The sequence below is a fragment of the Heloderma suspectum genome, chromosome 14 (assembly GCF_057233095.1).
Source record: "Heloderma suspectum isolate Gila_16-S chromosome 14, 16-S_ref, whole genome shotgun sequence".
NCBI lineage: Eukaryota > Metazoa > Chordata > Lepidosauria > Squamata > Helodermatidae > Heloderma > Heloderma suspectum.
Window position 1 is genome coordinate 8,168,973 of NC_139471.1, and position 17,905 is coordinate 8,186,877.

The 17,905-nt window shown below is 42.1% G+C and overlaps 1 protein-coding gene across 3 annotated transcripts in view; it reads right to left on the minus strand.

Annotated features, from left to right (window-relative positions):
* Window positions 1–17,905, minus strand: part of RALGPS1 (Ral GEF with PH domain and SH3 binding motif 1) — a 310,289-nt gene that overhangs the window by 256,228 nt on the left and 36,156 nt on the right. For all 3 annotated transcript variants that reach the window (XM_084821508.1, XM_084821507.1, XM_084821506.1), the window contains exon 2: window positions 7,279–7,364. The gene's annotated coding sequence lies outside the window, so the exon portion shown is untranslated. The remainder of the gene's footprint in view (window positions 1–7,278; window positions 7,365–17,905) is intronic.

Genomic DNA, 17,905 nt, shown 5'->3' on the forward strand with positions numbered 1-17,905 from the left:
AAAGCTTTGTTCTTGCCATCATAACAGATGGACAGACTCTCCAGCAGATCAGGTGAAGCCTGGGCCATAAGTTTCACCTGTACTTCTACTGCTTCAAGTGCCTTCCTCCACAATATAGCATGAAGTGTGTCAGACTGATTGCGCCTAGCTTGCTTCATAAAAGCCCAGCAATGGACACAGGTATCCACCTTATGTCCTTCTCCAAGAGAAGAGAGGCAGAAAGAATGGTCATCTTCGGGTGGTAGTTTACTTCCACAGTGGACATACTAGTGGAAGGGGGCTCATAGCACCATACCCCAAGGCGATAAAGCGATCGCAGAAAATAAAGAAACAAAAAATAAAGTGTAAAGACTAAAATAATGATACAGAAAAGAAAACAAAGAATACAACCTCAGCAGCAACGGTTGAAAGAGATCTGGGGGAATAGGTGGGAACCTGTCAGGGACATGCGCACTGGGACAGTGGGGGAGGTTTGTTTGTTTATTTGTTGTTGTTGTTGTACTTATATCCTAACTTTTTTCCTCCAAGGAACTCAAGGCGGCGTACATAATCCTCGTCTCCATTTTATCCTCACAACAATAACCCTGTGAGGTAGGCTGGGCTGAGAGTCTGTGACTGGCCCAAAGTCACCCTGTGAGCTTCCATGGCTGAGTGGGGACTAGAACCCGGATCTCCCAGCTCCCAGTCCAACACTCTAGCCACTACACCACACTGGGATTTTTGGTTCCCACCGAAAATTCCTCAGCAATTCAAGTTTTCCCAAAAGTGTTGCTTTTCATAACTATTTGACAATATAAAATACTAGTATATTTATTTTCACAATCACACAGGCCACGTGAATCATTGTTTTCATTCATTCTTAGTGCTACCAGTTGGTGTGGAGATTCTAGTTCCCACACTCATTATACAGTCTGTATATTTTTGCATAGAGACAAAGGAGAAACATGCCTTACTTAGACGATAATGTTTATTTGTTTCCAAGAAGCTCAGCCTCACTGCCATTTTTCAATATCATACTGGCACCTTGACTCCAGAATTTTCATTTTATCTGGGAAGGTACACCAAGCAAAGGCCTGAGCATCAGGGAAAGAAAAATAGTAAACTGTAGTATACATTGGCTGTCCTTTCTTCGTAAATAATGTGGGACTGGCTGTCAAGCCTGGGATCTTCAGAATATACATATAGCCTACTCTCTGCCAGGTTTCTACTGCTACCAAGTAATCCAGGTACACCCTTTAATTGTCAGGAGCGCCCTGGCGGCCTCTTTCAGTCTACTCCAATAGCTAACTCAAGACACAGACAAAAGGATTCTTTTCAAGGCTTTAATCCTTTTACAACTTAATGACTCTTTCAGATGCAAATCACCAGCGACTAAGCAAGGAACAGCAGAGTAGCCTATGCTCCAGGTTAGGCAGTTGGTCCTGTTTGAAGGAGAATCACGGGAAGACCCTGAACTTATGGGCTAGGGAGAGTTCCTCCTCTTTCCCTTGGGTCCTCGGGATGCGACCATTGCTTGCGCGCCAAACGAGTGCTACCCCTCCTTTCCGCGCCCTCCAGCTGTCGTCGCTCCCGGCATCGAGCGTCCAGCAAGCCCCCCTCCGGCACTCTCTCGCTGCCAGGGTCACTATCTATCTCAGGAATGCTGGCAGGAGGAATCTCTGCCAGCTGCTGTGCCTGTGAGAGCTGAGAGCGCTCCTCTCCCACGGATTGCTGTTCCTCCTCAGAATCAGAAGTGCTCTGGGGTTCTATCGGCTCAGTTTCCACCCTGACATCAATCGGCTATCTAGAAAACTGGCAAAGGAAAATACCATGCAGGAAGTACTGGGAAACCCACTGGTAAACACATTAATCAGCATTAAGGTTAGGGACCTCCACCTAAAATATGCACACAACCCCCTCTTGCACTCTGCACTAACCACACATGAAAGGAAAACCAAACTCTACCATCATCATCTAAATCTTTTGCTCCTCTTTTGATCCTTGGGAAAACCCCTCCCTGCACCCAAAAACCAAGGTTTTAAAAAGGAATTATTTCCAGTAAAAGTTCCATTCATTTTGCACTGCCAAGAGTTCATCTATCTGCTTGAAGGTCAGTTTGTTTACCCCACTCTAAGAGTTCACCTCATCATACATCCAGCAAGCAAACCCTCTACTTTTGCCATTTTTGCAACACACATGGTTTCTGAACTGTTTTGGAGGGTTCAAGAAGAATGCAAGTTTTGTTTTATTTAAGTTCCACACCATACTAGGCTCAAGGGGGACCAAAAAAGACCTGGCCTACCCTCAACCTCACCCCCTCCAACACAGACTTTTCTTTGGTTCTTTATTGAAAACAACCTGCAACTTATTTTTAACATATGCTAGGGCAACTAGCCTAGCAAGAATTCACAAAGAACAACCCACACAATCCTGGTGCTCCAATCCAAAAGACAAACTCCTGGATCACAGCAGCTCCCTGAGGAAGACTCTTTTCCTTTGAAAAAGGTAGTCTCTGTGCTGCAACCTTTTCTCTCCCTTCTGACACACACACTCTCTCTCCTGCCTCCCCAACTTTCCAACAGTTACCCATGTCTATGCAGACCGTTATTTACATTCTCATCTCTGTCGCAAACCTGATTAGATCCTTTGTGTGTCTGACACCTAGCGCCTTCCTATCTCCTTATTAGGTACCCACCCCCATCCTTCCAAAAAAGCTTGCATGCTGCTCTGTCTCACCCGGCCCTTTTTCCTGCCTTCCCTGTCTTAACTTAACTCCACAGTTACCAGTGCCATTTGAATACTACACATGTAATTGCCATTTCTATTTTGCAATACCCTTCTATTTGATTACTCTAATCTCTGGCTGACTATCTATTGCATTTTCCCCATCTGGGTACCCCAAGTATTCCTGTGGTACACTCTGTTTGACTAAAGATCCTAACATGCCTATGGGCATGATTAGACACATGTAGATGAGGACACATGGTAACTTCCTGATTCTTTAAAATCTTGTGAATTCGTAACTATTTGTTATAACACACAAACAGGTATTGGAGAGCTGAAGGGAAGCACACTCTACGTTCTGCCTTTAGCCAGGGGACCAAGGGCCACTGGGAGGCTGCACCCTTGCTTCCCATGAATACCATCAAATGAAGGCAATAACCAGCCTGGCCCATCCATCGTCCAGAGAAGGAGAAGTTGCAGGGAGATCACTTCCCCTTCCCTGTCAGAAAGAATACTTAGCTCAAACTGCCTGTATCTCTGGGAAGGCAGAAACTACTTTGAGACACAATAACTGTCTGAAAAGCAGGATAAAAACACAAATAATAATAATAGTTATTATTATTATTTAATATTTAAGAAAAATAAAAGGTTTCTAGACTTTGCTACTCTTTCATACTACCTGTTCACCCTTGTCCTAGCTAACCCCACTGCTTTACAAAATGTAAAAGCACAGGCTCTTGCCCTGAGAAGCTTACAATCTAACATTCTTTATTGTTTTATCTTTATTTGCAATTTATTTGCAAAACTGATGTTGAAGGGCTGTATATAAAATTTTAAATAAATAAAATTTTATATAGGAGAGACAACAGAGGAAGGGAAAGGAACTGGAGGCAGGGACAAATGGGAAAAATATGCCTTTGTTCCAGTTACACACATTTAGACTAAGTTACAGTAAACTGTAAAGCTAGAGAACTGTGCCAAAGGCTTCATGGAAAACGTGGATGTTAAAGGAGAGAAATGACATCATGTAGGTGTTCTGAACAGCAGTTCCAGGCACAAAGGACAGCAAGGGAGAAAGGGCAGAGTCACTGAGGAAGCAGGAGACTTTCAGATGGCTGAGTGATAAGGCTGGAGGAGTGAAGGGCACAAAAGATATGTATTAGGATGTAAACCGTGAAGGTATAGGGGAAAGCACATGGAGAGCTTTGATACATTATTACATATATATTTGTATATGAAATTGCTGTTGTAAATGAGCCAGTGAAGTGGAAGAACTTAAAAATATGGCTTTTGTATTAGATCCGCTAAGTATTCCCTTGCCTCTCCTCTGTCCGCCTCCTGACTGAATTGTTGGTTGTGTGAGGGTTCAAATAATGCTCTCAAGAAACTACAAGAAAAATCCATATGTGACCTTGTATCAAGTCCAGCTTGAGTTCTGGCTTTCAATGATAAAAGTAAGCTAATGAAATGATACAAAGAAGCATCACTGAAGCCATAATGAGTATACCAGTTGTAACAGTACCAACATATTTTTCTAATACTCAGCAGATTGTTTCAAAGAAAGAGTTCAACACCAGAATCTTCACACAAAATACACAGTAAGTCCCTTTTAAAAAATGCCAGTACTAAAATGCATATGCTACAAATGCTTAAAATGTGCCCTTTTAAATTGTGTTTTTCAGGGACCAAGCAGTTAGCTGGATCTTCTTTGAGCAAAGGTGGTGAAGTAGTTCCTCCAGAGCAGGATTCTCCTTAGTATCTTTAACAGCATGTCAGTGAACATCTGATCACAGCCTGAATGTTCTGTGTGGCTCCGTAAAAATGTAGTCAAATGCTTTTCAGGAAACAAGATATTCTACAGTTAAATCTCATGTCTATTTATAACATCTGGAACAACTGGTACAAAATTAACAGGTGTGTTCCTGTTAACAAGATTCCAAAGAGGGGGCCTTGTTAGTCAGTAGCAGGAAAAAAAACAGTTGTGAAAGAGAACTGAGTCTTAGGCTTGTGTTCTGGAGTTAGGGTTGAGCAGTAATGTGACCACATTTACAGACAACACCAAATTACTTAGGGTGGTGAGAAAAAAAGGGATTGTGAAGAGCTCCAAAACAATCTCTCCAAATTTGGAGAATGGGCATTAAAATGGTAAATGCAGTTAAATGTAAGCAAATGCAAAGTGATGCACATTGGGCCAAAAATCCTATCTTCACATATATGCTGATGGTGTCTGACCTAGTGCTGACTGAGTAGGAAAGTGATCATTGGGTTGTGGTTTATAGCTCAATGAAAACATTGATCCAGAGTGTGGCTGTCGTGAAGGACAAATTCCATGTTTGGGATCATTAGGAAAGAAATCGAAAATAAAACTTCCAATATCATAATGCCTTTATATAAATCTAGGGTGCAGCCACACTTAGAATACTGGGTACAGTTCTGATTGCCACACCTCAAAAAGGATGTTGTAGAACTGGAAAAACTGCAGAAAGGGGCAACAAAAATGATCAATGGGCTGGAGCAATTCTGAACAGGAAGAGTTTTTTTCTCCCTTATAATAATTCCTAGAACAAAAGTAATATCAAAGACACTACAAAGAGTCTTGTGGCATTTTAAAGACTAAACCAATTATTCTGGCATGAGCTTCCATGGACTACAGTCCACTTCATCAGATCCATGGAGTGCTATGGCAAGTTTCAGGATTATATACAGTACCAGCTCTGCTGAAGACCTCCCTCATGAAAGTTCCTCCTCCCTCAACTTTCACCAGAAGCAGCCTTTCCAGCAGGCTGTACAAAGGAAGGTGAGAGGGAAAGCAGGGCATTCCACCTGCCCTGCTAAAATAATTAATCCCCACACACACACTTCCCTCCCCATTCCTTTTTCTTTGTGCATCCTTTTTATATTGTAAGCCTCAGGGCAGGGACTGTCTCTGGGAGCCTGTAAGATGCTCTGCGAGCCTTTTTGGCTAAGGAGCGGCATAAAAATACTTCAAATAAATTAAGAAATGCGGTGGTGGTGGTTGTGGTGAGAATTGAATGAATTATTTATTACAGTCACAGGCCAGTAAGAATGGAGAACTGAATTGTTTGGAAATAAAAATCACTTAAGGGTCAATCCTATGCATGTTTAGACAATTCTGTTTTACATCTGAATTTGAGCACTCTGCTAAACATGAGCACCCTGATAAACAAATGTTTCTGCAGCCATTCGCCAGATTTTACAAAATTAATCTTCCCACAAATTAAAAAAAAAAAAATGTTCCTAAAACCATGCCTTGTTCAGCAGTGCCATCTAGTGATTATTTAACAGAAATGCTGGAACGCAAATAATATGCAGAAAACAACTGTTAATATAATCTAGAACCAATACTATCAGCATCCATTCATAATAAAACAGAAAATGTGCCATGCATTGCTTTCCAACTTCAGTGCTCTCAGATTCAATTTTAGCCATTCTCCAAAGGCTTCAAGCTTGTGATTGTCTGGGAGACAAACTGCATAAAGAACAATTTTTCCTAAGGTAATAAATAGACTGCTGACAATGACCTATGGCAAGGGTGGGAAACGTATGACCCTCCATATGTTGATGGACCTCAACTCCCATCATCCTTAGCCAGTATAGCCAGCATGGTGAGGGGAGTTGTACACCAACAACATCTGGATGACTACACATTCCTGATCCTTTTCTCCCAGCAAAAAGAAAGGTGATCTAGCTATGGAGGAAGAGATCTGGTCTCTTTCTATATGGCTATATTGCTCTCTCTCTGCACTGAAAAGAGGGCAGCCTCTTTCTCCATGCATACAGAAAGGAGGGCAATCTTGCTGTGGAGAAAGGAATCTGGTCTCTTCCTTCATGGCTAGATCACTTTGTTTTCTCTATGCACAGAGAAAAGAGCATCCCTTTTCTCCGTGCAGAGAGAGGTATATCTATGTGTTTGAATATGGGGTGAGCAAGAGAATGGGGGAGTAGAATGGGGGGATGAGCGAGTGTAGAGGGAATCAGTGTGTAAGGGGGATGAGTGTCCCCCATTCACTATGGGTTTTGGCCTTGCCCGCTGCTGGCATGCTGCCCCTAACATGCTCCTGGGGTGCCACTATTGACTCAGTAAACCTTCATAGGGAAATATCTGTTTTTAGGTTCTGTTAACCACTGTCATAAAGGCTTCTATGCTTGTTACACTGGAAGTGCACTTCAGATGGAGAAATTCCAGAAGCTTTTGGATCCCAGTTACAGTTTGGCCTCTAGGCAAAAAAGTTTCCCCACTCCTATTGGGAAAACAACAGCAACTGGGATCTAAAAGCTTCTGGAATTTCTCCATCTGAAGCGTATTTCCAATGTAAAAGCATAGAAGCCTTTCTGACAGTGACTAAGAAAACATAAAAACATGCATTTCCCTATGAAGATTTACTGTGTTAATATGTTAGATATTATTCAGATTCTTGCCTTGCAATCACATTTCAAGCCTTGACAGTTTTAGTTCAATAAGATACTCTAAACCCCTCAGTACTATGTTGCCACACTTCAATAAATCTCTTTTTGTTTTCCCTTCAATGATAAAATGGAAGCAGATTAACTTACCCATAATGTATTTTCCTTTCCAGCTTTAAGTGCAGACAGTCAAACACAAGTGGGGCATTGCAGCTCATATCTCAGAATAGATGTTTCTGAAAAAAAGGCAAATAAAAATGTAACATACAAAATGTTCATTTCCATTTCTTATATTACAAATTTCCAAGAAATAAGACTCAGACATTCGTTGTAAACAGAAAGCACTTTCGCACATATTCTAAATATAAAGCTTTTTCCTGAATCACAGGAGGAGTCAGGACCTCGCAGCTGGGATACTTCTGAACCACAGCTTTATTAAGAAAAAGCAATATGGAAATTTAACAGAATGTTAACTGCCACTAAACTCCAATAAAGGCCTAGCTCTTGTCGTCATATAGCTTGCCTAGGTGCTCTCAAGCAAAAGCTGTGGCTGCCAAATTCCACTGTGTCTGGAGGTACTAGAGTAGATCAATGACCGAAGGGTTCTTCCTAGATGATATATATCTTGACACTTTAGGCAGTAATGCCACCACTGAAACCTTTTGGAGCATGGCACGCACCTTCAAGTGGTACTGCAAAGATTAACACAATATCCATTGTCTAATTTAAATTGTGGCTGAACGCCAAAGAATCAATGCTTTCGAACTGTGGTGCTGGAGAAGACTCTTACGAGTCCCCTGGAATGCAAGGAGGTCAAATCAGTCCATCCTAAAGGAAATCAACCCTGACTGCTCATTGGAAGGACAAATACTGAAACTGAAGCTCAAATATTTTGGCCACCTAATGTGAAGAGAAAAGTCACTGGTAAAGACCCTGATGCTGGGAAAGATTGAAGGCAGAAGGAGAAGGGGACGGCAGAGGATGAGATGGCTAGATAGCATCACCGATGCAATGAATATGGACTTGAGCACACTCCGGGAGAGAGCGCAGGACACGAAGCCCTGGCGTGCTCTGGTCCATGGGGTCACGAAGAGTCGGACACAACTGAATGACTGAACAACAACAGTTTAAATTGTAAGCTCCTATAAAAATCTATGGGTTGTATCCAATGTTAGTCTAACTTAAGTCCCATTCATTTCAATGGATGTACTCTAAGTAGGACTAACGCTGAATACAACCCTATATGGCACTGTGTATGAAAACAAATGAACAATACCTCCATAATGGTTCTACCATCTGTAGATTTTGGAACCATCATCATCCCCATTCATACTGTTATTTTGACATAACCATTACTCTGAAGATAGTGATGCTGAGGGGGCAAAAAATTCTACCGTCACCAGCCAGTCATTAGCTGAGTGAAAATTTTGTCTTAGACCCCAGCATGGAGTATCAGAATGGTATTCACACAGTCAAACTGTGCACATCCAGTGGAAAGTAGGAATATCGCATATAATTCATGCTCCACCTCTTTTCCCCAGTACCCAAAAACCAGTGAGGTGAAAGAACATTAAGAATGTGGATTAAATTATACATTATATATAAAGTACTCTTCAATCTTACTGAGCATGTGGTGCGCATCATATAACTTTTATAACCCAAGGCTGTGACCCAAAACACATTTCCGTCAAGTAAGCTCATCTCAAATTGATGGAACATGCTACCAACTTCCTAACAAAATATGAGAAAACTCCAGCATTTACACTGCCACATTCATACAGCATTATTTATTTATTTTTTCTGCCCCACTTTTCTATATAAAATGTACTCAAAGCAATATACCACATAAACAAACAGTAAAAAATTATGAAAACACAAATAATAGAACAGAATGTCAGTATCAAGGACTAAAAGCATAAAAACAGATGAAGTGTTAGAACAGTAGAAAGTAACACATTGGTTTTATTTGGATGTCACATTAATTATGGTTTAGTGAGATGTGAATGAGCCAAGTTCCTCACAGGCTCACACAATCCCCTCCTCTCCTCCCACATGGCTAGGAGGAGGAGGTTGGAAGCTACCGTTTTTGACTAACCACAGCTTACCATATCACTCAAACCTGGCAAATTATCATTAATCTCCATTACGGTTAGTTTCAAACAAGCCAGCTTCATAAACCACAGTTTGAAGTCAGCTTGCTTAAATTAACCACGGTTTGTTTGTTTGTTTCATTATTAACAAATATATACCACCTTATTGGGGCCGCAGTGGCTTAGTGGTTAAGACGCTGAACTGCAGACTGGAAGGTCGGCAGGACAGCAGTTCGAGACCCGAGTGCTGCATGACGGAGTGAGCTCCCGCCTTCAGTCCCAGCTTCTGCCAACCTAGCAGTTCGAAAGCAAGAAATTGCAAGTAGATAAATAGGTACTGCTTCGGCGGGAAAGTTAACAGCGTTCCGTGCACCTCGGTGTTCAGTCATGCCGGCCACATGACCACGGAAGCGTCTTCGGACAGCGCTGGCTCTTCAGCTTAGAAATGGAGATGAGCACCACACCCTAGAGTCGGACACGACTGGTTGGGGACACCTTTACCTTACCACCTTGTTTGTTAAAAAGCCATCAAGGCAGTGCACAACAATTTAAAGCAATAAAACCTGAAAAATAAGAACATTAAAAACAGTAAAACATTAAAACAACTACATAATTTCATTTCATTTTCATTGATTACATTTCTATACTGCCCAATAGCCAAAGCTCTCTGGGCAGTTTACAAAGATTAAAACCTTAAAAACCTTAAAAACCTTAATCTTTTAAAATTAAAAGATTAAAACCTTAAAAAACCTTAAAATTAAAACCTTAAAATGGTATAAAGACCATTTGCACACAGGCATATAAACATATCAACAGACAACACACACATGTATATTGTCTGATAGGATGGATGGACAGATAATCACAATTTTAATCATCAGCAATAAGAAATTGCACATCCAGATTACAAACATTATCATATGCTGCCAAATGCCTGAAAGTAGAGGAAGTTCTTAACCTGGCACTAAAAAATGACAATGCTGGCACCAGGCAGGCCTCACTGGGGAGAACGTTCCATAATCAGGGGTCATCATTGAGAAGGCCCTCTCCCTCGTTGCCAACTTCTGAGTCTCCCTTGGAAGAGGTACTCAGAGGAGAGCCTTATATGATAAGCGCAGCATACAGATAGGTTCATACTGGGAGAGGCACTCGGTCAGGTCAAAACCAGCACCTTGAATTGGGCTCGGAAATGTATGGGCAGTTAAGTACAAACGGGACAGAATCGGTGTTATATATTCGGACCTTTTGTCCCCATTATCAGTCTGGCTGCTGCATTTTGCACAAGCTGCAGCTTCTGAATCCTCTTCAGAGGCAATCCCACATATAGTGTATTGCCGTAATCTAACTTGGAGGTTATCAGAGCATGGACTACTGAAGCCAGGTTATCCCTCTCCAGATAGAGGCATAGTTGGGCCACCAACCCAAGTTGGTAGAAAACACTCCATGCTACTAAGACCACCTGAGCCTCAAGTGACAAAGCTGGGTCTAGGAGAAACCCCAAGCTATGAACCTGCTCTTTCAGAGGGAGTACAACCCCATCCAGATCAGGTTGAGACCCATCCCCCCATCTGGTCAGACAAACCACCCACTAAAAGCATCTTGATCTTGTCTGGATTGAGTTTTAGATTCTTAGCCCACATGCAGTCCGTTGTTGCAGCCAGGCACCAATCTAGCACATCCACAGCCTCACCTGGATGAAGATGAAAAGGAGAAATAGAGCTGCGTGTCATCAGTATACTGATGACAATGCACTCTGAAACTCTGGATGATCCCACTCAGCATTCTCATGTAGATGTTAAATAGCATCGGGGACAAAACCTACCTCTGTAGAACCCCATACTAGAGAATCCACAGGGCTGAGCAATATCCCACAAGCATCACCTTCTACAGCCGACCATCCAAGTAGGAATGAAACCATTGCAATGCAGTACCTCCTACTCCCAACTCAGCCCAATGCCACAGAAGGATATCATGGTTGATGGTATCAAAAGCCACCAAGAGATCAAGGAGAATCAACAAGGTCACAGTCTTTTGTCTCTCCCCAACACAGACAATCATACAGGGAGACCAAGGCTGTTTCCATGCCAAAACCCAGCCTGAACCTCAACTGAAATGGAATCAGATAATTTGTCTCATCAAAGAGCATCTGGAGCTGGTTGGTGACCACCTTCTCAAGGACTTTGCCCAGGAAAGGAACATTTGCCACTGGCCTAACGTTACTGAGATCTTCCAAGTCCAGAGAGGATTTCTTCAGGTGTGGTCTCACCACCCCTCTTTCAGGCGGCCTGGGATCACTCCCTCTCACAAAGAGGCACTGATTACCTCCCTGATCCAGCTGGCTGTTCCCTCCCTGCCAGTTTTTATAAGCCACGAGGGGCAAGGATCCAATATGGAAGTCTCTACATATCTAACCTAATTCACCTGCTGTAACACTGGGGTCTAAGTCCCGGCAGATGCCTTGCAAGCATATTAAACAGAGTCCTTAGGGCCAGCATGTAATTAGCCTGAGATGACCCTGAACAGCTCAGCTGGGAAGCATATAGAGGCAGAGAGATATTGTCTCTTTCCTACGTCATTGCTCTTGAATATACCTGACCAATAGGAACTCATCCTGATGCTGCATCAAGTACCCAGGTGGGCACTTGGTTCAGCTGGGAGACTAACTCCTCCCTGCTCACTCACCAAGTTCTCAGTTATGCATGCCATCCACTATTAAATCATGAATAAGGGAGACCTTATTTTGAACTAGTTTGGCATTTAAGAGCAGCATCTGGAGACCTAAGGGTAGGCTGACAGGGCAACCACCAAACCTGCAGGTGGGGGGAGGGCCGCAAGATGGCCCAGCCATTAACTATCTGGGCCATGTTCCCTTAACATGGCTAGCCCTCTTCCCCCCCCCACACACAAATTAAAAGGCTAGATTAAAAAGATGTGCCTTCACATCCTTTCTAAAAACCAAGAGTGTGAGGGACAATGAAGAATTCGGGAGGAAGTGCATTCCACAGTTTGGGAGCAACACAAGAGAAGGCCCTTTAACACATGGCTGACCAGCAGGCTTCTGTGGATAATGGTGCCCTCAAAAGCGCCTCTCCTGCAGATCTTAATACAAGGGCAGGTTCATAACAGGCAATCCCTTAGATAGCCATGTCTTAAGCTGTTCAGGGCTTTAAAGGCTAAAACTAACACCTTGATTTGAACCTGGAAAGCAAATGGCAACCAGGGCAGGCCTTTCAAGACAAGTGTAATATGGTCCAAATACTGTGCACCAGTTAGCAGCCTAGCTGCAGCATTTTGCACCAATTGTAGCTTTAGGACACTCTTCAAGGGTAGCCATATAGAGTGCACTGCAATAGTCTAAACGAGATGTAACTATTGCCAAGTCAGACCAATTCATGAAGGGTCGCAGCTGGCACACCAAGCTTAATTGTGCAGACACATTCCTTCCCACCACTGAATCCTGAAAATCCAACAACAGCATAGGATCAAGGAGCATTCCCAAACTATGAAGCTGATCCTTCAGGAGAAGTGCAACTACTTCAAGAACAGGCTCCTGATCCCCAAGCCAGGCTTTCTACTGACTAACACCACCTCTGTCTTGCCTGGGTTTAACCTCAGCTTATTCACCCTCATCAAACACGGGCAGTGTTCAAGACTTACGATCGTTTCCTTGGTGTTAAGTGACAAAGAGCAATAGAGTTGGGTGTCATGAGCATATTACTTGAAAGCTCTCAATGACATCTCCTAGCAGTTTCATGTAAATGCTAAATAAAATGGGGAACAAGACAGAACCCTGTGGAACACCATAGGCAAGGGGTGGACAACTTCGGGGGCTTCCGGGGCCAATTTCAACCCCCTGGAAACCCACAGGGGACACACCCCTGCCACTATGCCCACACCTGCATGTGTTCATCCACCCACCAACACAGACACTTCCTCCCTTCACACCCCTATCCCAGCAACTTGGATTATGAGCCTCAAGAGGAGGGCAAACTTAAAGCCTCTTCCTCTTCCCAGTAATCATGATACAAGTCATGAGTAGGAGTCGACAACTTGTGGCCCTCCAGATGTCACTGGTCTGCAATTCCCATCAGCCCTAGCCAGCATAGCCAATAGTGAGGGATGATGGGAGTTACAGTTCAATAACATCTGCAGGGTGGAAGTCTCCCCCCCCCCCATTAGAAGGAGTAATTAGGCTTCTTGAGGCTGCAATCCTATGCACACTTTCCTAGGAACCATTAACCACTGTGGGATTTACTTCCAAGTAAACATGAAAGGATTGCTCAGTTAATTTTGTTAAATTTGGTAGTCCATCAGAAAGAAGGTACTCTATTGCTTTTATTTCCAAAACAGACTCTCTCATTACCTACTTCATAAAGATTCAGTTTCATAGTTGAAATAGTTTACAGAAATGATCTGTCAAAATGCAGCTTTAAGCAGCTTTGCCAATCATCCACTTCCATTTTCAAGGTTTATTTATTACATTTCTGTACCACCCAATAGCTGAAGTTCTCTGGGCGGTTCACATATATCCTGAGATTATATATGAAGAATCCATAACCTGTTCAACTTTTAATGCCATATACAGAATATAGTTAAGCCAAACTTCTTTGATTAAAACCTTTTTATCTAATGCTGCTTAAGTGAATTGCCAAACAGAGCTGTACCGAAATGTTTTCTCCTAGTTACGAAGTGCATGGGTAAAAAATAAATATGGTTACTTATTAATTAGAGTAAACCGTTTTTCCAGTCAACCCACTTCCTGGAAAATTAATTTACAGTGACCAATGGCCATATGAATAGTTCATGGCGCTGTATAAGCCTGTGTTTTATTTATAAATTAATCCAGTGTGAATTGATCAATAATATTTCATCATCCAGGGCATAAAGCACATTTTGAATGTGCTTTATTAAAGGAGAAGTTAAAGGAGAAACGTCACAGATGAAAGCTCATAGGAGATGCTAGTCTAGGCTGATAATGTTCTCAGAATACTGCTTTTAAACTAATTGTCCAACAATACTGCAAGCTGCACATGATGTTTCAGGTATGCAGTGGTTGAGACTTCTCTGGCTAACCACAGTCCACCTGTTTCTATCAATCTTTCATGTCATGATCAGAAACATTTTAGCTTATGTTTTCAAATGCAGGAAAATGAATTTTGTATCTATTGGAAATAATTCTCTCCAAAGCTAAAAGACACAATACTATGGAGAGGGTATGTCGTGGACTCAGGTCTGAGTGTGGCAGCTGTAAAAAAAGGCAAATTCCACATTAGGCATAATTAGGAAAGGAACTGAAAATAAACTGCGAAGGTCATACTGCCCTTATACAATTCTATGGTGTGACCACACTTAGAATACTGTGAACAGTTCTGGTCACTGCACCTAAGAAAAGATATTGTAGAGTTGGAAAACGTGCAGAAAAGGGCAACTAAAATGATCAAGGGGCTGGAACAACTCCCCTGAAAAAAGAAAGGTTACAACAGTTGAGACTGTTTAGCTTAGAAAAAAGGTGAGTAAGGAGGGCCATAAGAGGAGTACAAAATTATGAATAGTGTAGAGAAATTGGATAATGAGATATTTTCCTCCCTCTCTCATAATACTAGAACCCGCAGTCATCCCATAAAGTTAACTGGTGGAAGATTCAGGACAGATAAGAGATTCAGGACAGATAAACGGAAGTTCTTCACACAGTGCATAGTTAAACTATAGAATTCACTTCCACAAGAGGTAGTGACGGCCACCAATTTGGATGGCTTTAAAAGGGGATTGGACAAATTCATGGACGATAAGGCTATTGATGGCTATTAGTCTTGATGACTCTATGCTACCTCCAGTATAAGAGGCAGTAAGCCTATGTGTACCAGTTGCTGGGAAAAATGGGCGGGAGGATGCTATTGCACTCTTGTCCTGCTTGTGGGTTTCCCATGGGCAGCTGGTTGGCCACTATGTGAACAAAATGCTGGCTACATAGACCCTTGGTCTGATTCAGCATGGCTCTTATGTTCTTAATGGTTTAGCCTACTGGGTAAACGGGTTATGTGCCTTCCTGAGTGGCTGATAATTCCCGTTCACCTGTTATCACTGAGCTAATTTCTGTCTGGCAGACATTCCACAGGGAAATCTGTACACTTTTTTCCCTATACACATATTTCTGTTTTCAAACTGTACCTGCATATGATCGAAGAAACCTTGCTTCTACAATGAGATACTGGCATTAAACACAGGCCCTGTTCAGAGATTATGAGCAAAGTTTGGCTATCTTGGACAAACTATGGTCATGTGTGCTCGCCCCCCACCTTATATTTTGCTGGAACATCCAAACTGAGCAAATTATAGTTATTGCAAACCATAGATTGCCTCCAAGCCAAAACTCAAAACCCAGTTTGGAGGCAAACTGTTTTGGTTAGAGTAAGAAGGGAAGCTTTTTAGATGTGTTCTCTCTGGACTCAGTGCTCCTGTATCGCTTCCTATTGTCCTGCCGGCTGAAGATGTAACCAGATCTCCCTATGTCTTGGTCTAATGTGGTGGGCCTGGCTTCAGGCGGCCATATCAGATTTAGTACTCCACCCTATTTAGATGGTCACCATAGTCAGTAACCATTCACCATATGCACAGATTTTTTCTTTTTTTTGTATTACACATCACATTCAGCAAAGCCTTTCCTGTGCAAGTCACCCTGCCTGGAACAGTTCACCTGTGTTTAAACCTCAGTTTCCCAGCAAACTAAACGTTCAGGGTTCTTCCAGACAGACGGTTCCTAGCGCTACCAGTTAGAAGGCATGGTGCAGCATTTCTGTCTTTTTTTGTTTTGTTTTACAGGTTTTCTGAGGTAAAGAAAAAGATGGAAGAAGAGGCTGGAAAAAATGGGAGGGTTACGAGTGGATAACAACATTGTTTGGAGCCCCCTCCCCCATAAAATTCAGTGAATGAGGCAGGGCGGTGGTGCGATAAAAACTTTGTCTGGAAGTACTCCCAGTCTACGACTCATTCAAATATCTCACAACATAGTATTCAATAAGCATCCATTTTGTATTATAAATAGTTTCCTTCAACTTTTAACTGTTTTATTGAGATGCAAATCTTTCAGAATTAAGAACTACAAGCCCACTTAGAACTATATATACTTCTTCTCATACTGACCAGTGCTGATAACTGGCTCCTTTTCTTGTACGGCCCCATACAAGAAAAAAAATAGCAAACCTAGGGTTCGCTTTTTGAAAACAGCTGCTCCAACTCAGCTTCCTCAGAAAAGTAGTCCTCTCATACTCAAGTTACTCATGAATTTCTCTAAACTGATTCTTTATGCCACAAACAACATCTGGCAACAAATGCTATAAAGGCCTTGGTTCCAGGATACCTCAAGGACCACCTCCTCCCATATGCTCCTACCTGAACCTTAATATTTTCCTCAGAGGCCTTGTCCTGGGTTCTTTCATGATCTAAAGGTGCAGTGGGTGGTTTAGTGACTCAAGACATAGTGTTTTCATAAATGGAACCGAGGTTATGGAACTTCTTTCCAAGAGAGGTTTGTTCTGTTCCTTCTTTGATGGCTTTTAGGCATAAACAAAAGTGATTATGTTTCATGGAGGGTGTGTCTGTTGTTCAAAGGACCAAAAAAAGGAAAAAATCCCACCAAGCACATACAAGTCCTTGGGCAAGCGTAAAGTAGTCCTGTGAATATCAACCCAGCTCCTCCTGGGCTGGACAGCAAATGCTACCTGACTCCTGCCTTTGCAAACAGATGATACCATGATGCCATTAATGAAGGCTGATTTTTACATAAATAATCTGACAATATTTGAATGCATTTAATAACAGGCAATTGACAACGTTTGATTCCATCAACAGACAGAATTCTAACCCTAACAAAAAAAAACTATTTAAAAATGGTGTTTCTCCACTGAGTGTAGCAGAAATTATGCAAAGAAATTATGAATGTCTGCTGTGTTCGTTATCTAAAATTGATTTCAGCCAACTGTACGCGGCAAAGAGTTCTATGAAACACCTCCATGTCAACCATGAGGCATCTATAAACAGTAACTACAAGCTGTTGCCACATGCACTGTTACCATGGTAGTCCAAGTAGTAACTAAAAATAAATGGGGAGATCTTTGCATGGTGTTTTGAAGGAAGGAGATGCTTAGCAAGAAAAGTTGGGTTTATATCCTCACAAAATTGAATTAAGGGGGGAAAAGGCTTTCCTAAACATCTTCCATATCCTTTAAGTCTGAGACCAATGACAAGGTAGGCTACTTCCAAAACTTTAAATGGTAGTAAATATCGATAACATAATTTGCTAAATGGATGATAAAATGAAAGGAAGTACATAATGATCATGATCAGTGATAAAAACTGCATAAAAAGCAGAGAGGGAACTATGAGGTAGACTATTTTTTATTCCTACCCAATTAACCTCTACAATGGGGGATAGGGGAATCTATTTTTACAACAGAAAGTGCACACAGATAAGAGAAGGGTCCATCACCTCAAGCATTTTTCCCCCAGCCTGATTTGCTAGGAGGCTGGTTGTGAGTAATGTGACTGCAGCAATGGGAACATAACGTGGTAAAGTACAGCAGTGGGAACATAAGTTGGAACAGGAGGGAGTTTTCAGCTCCCTTCACCTGTATGTACCTTTTTTGTGAAAATATAGACTTCCACAGCCCCCATTTTAGATGTAAATGGGG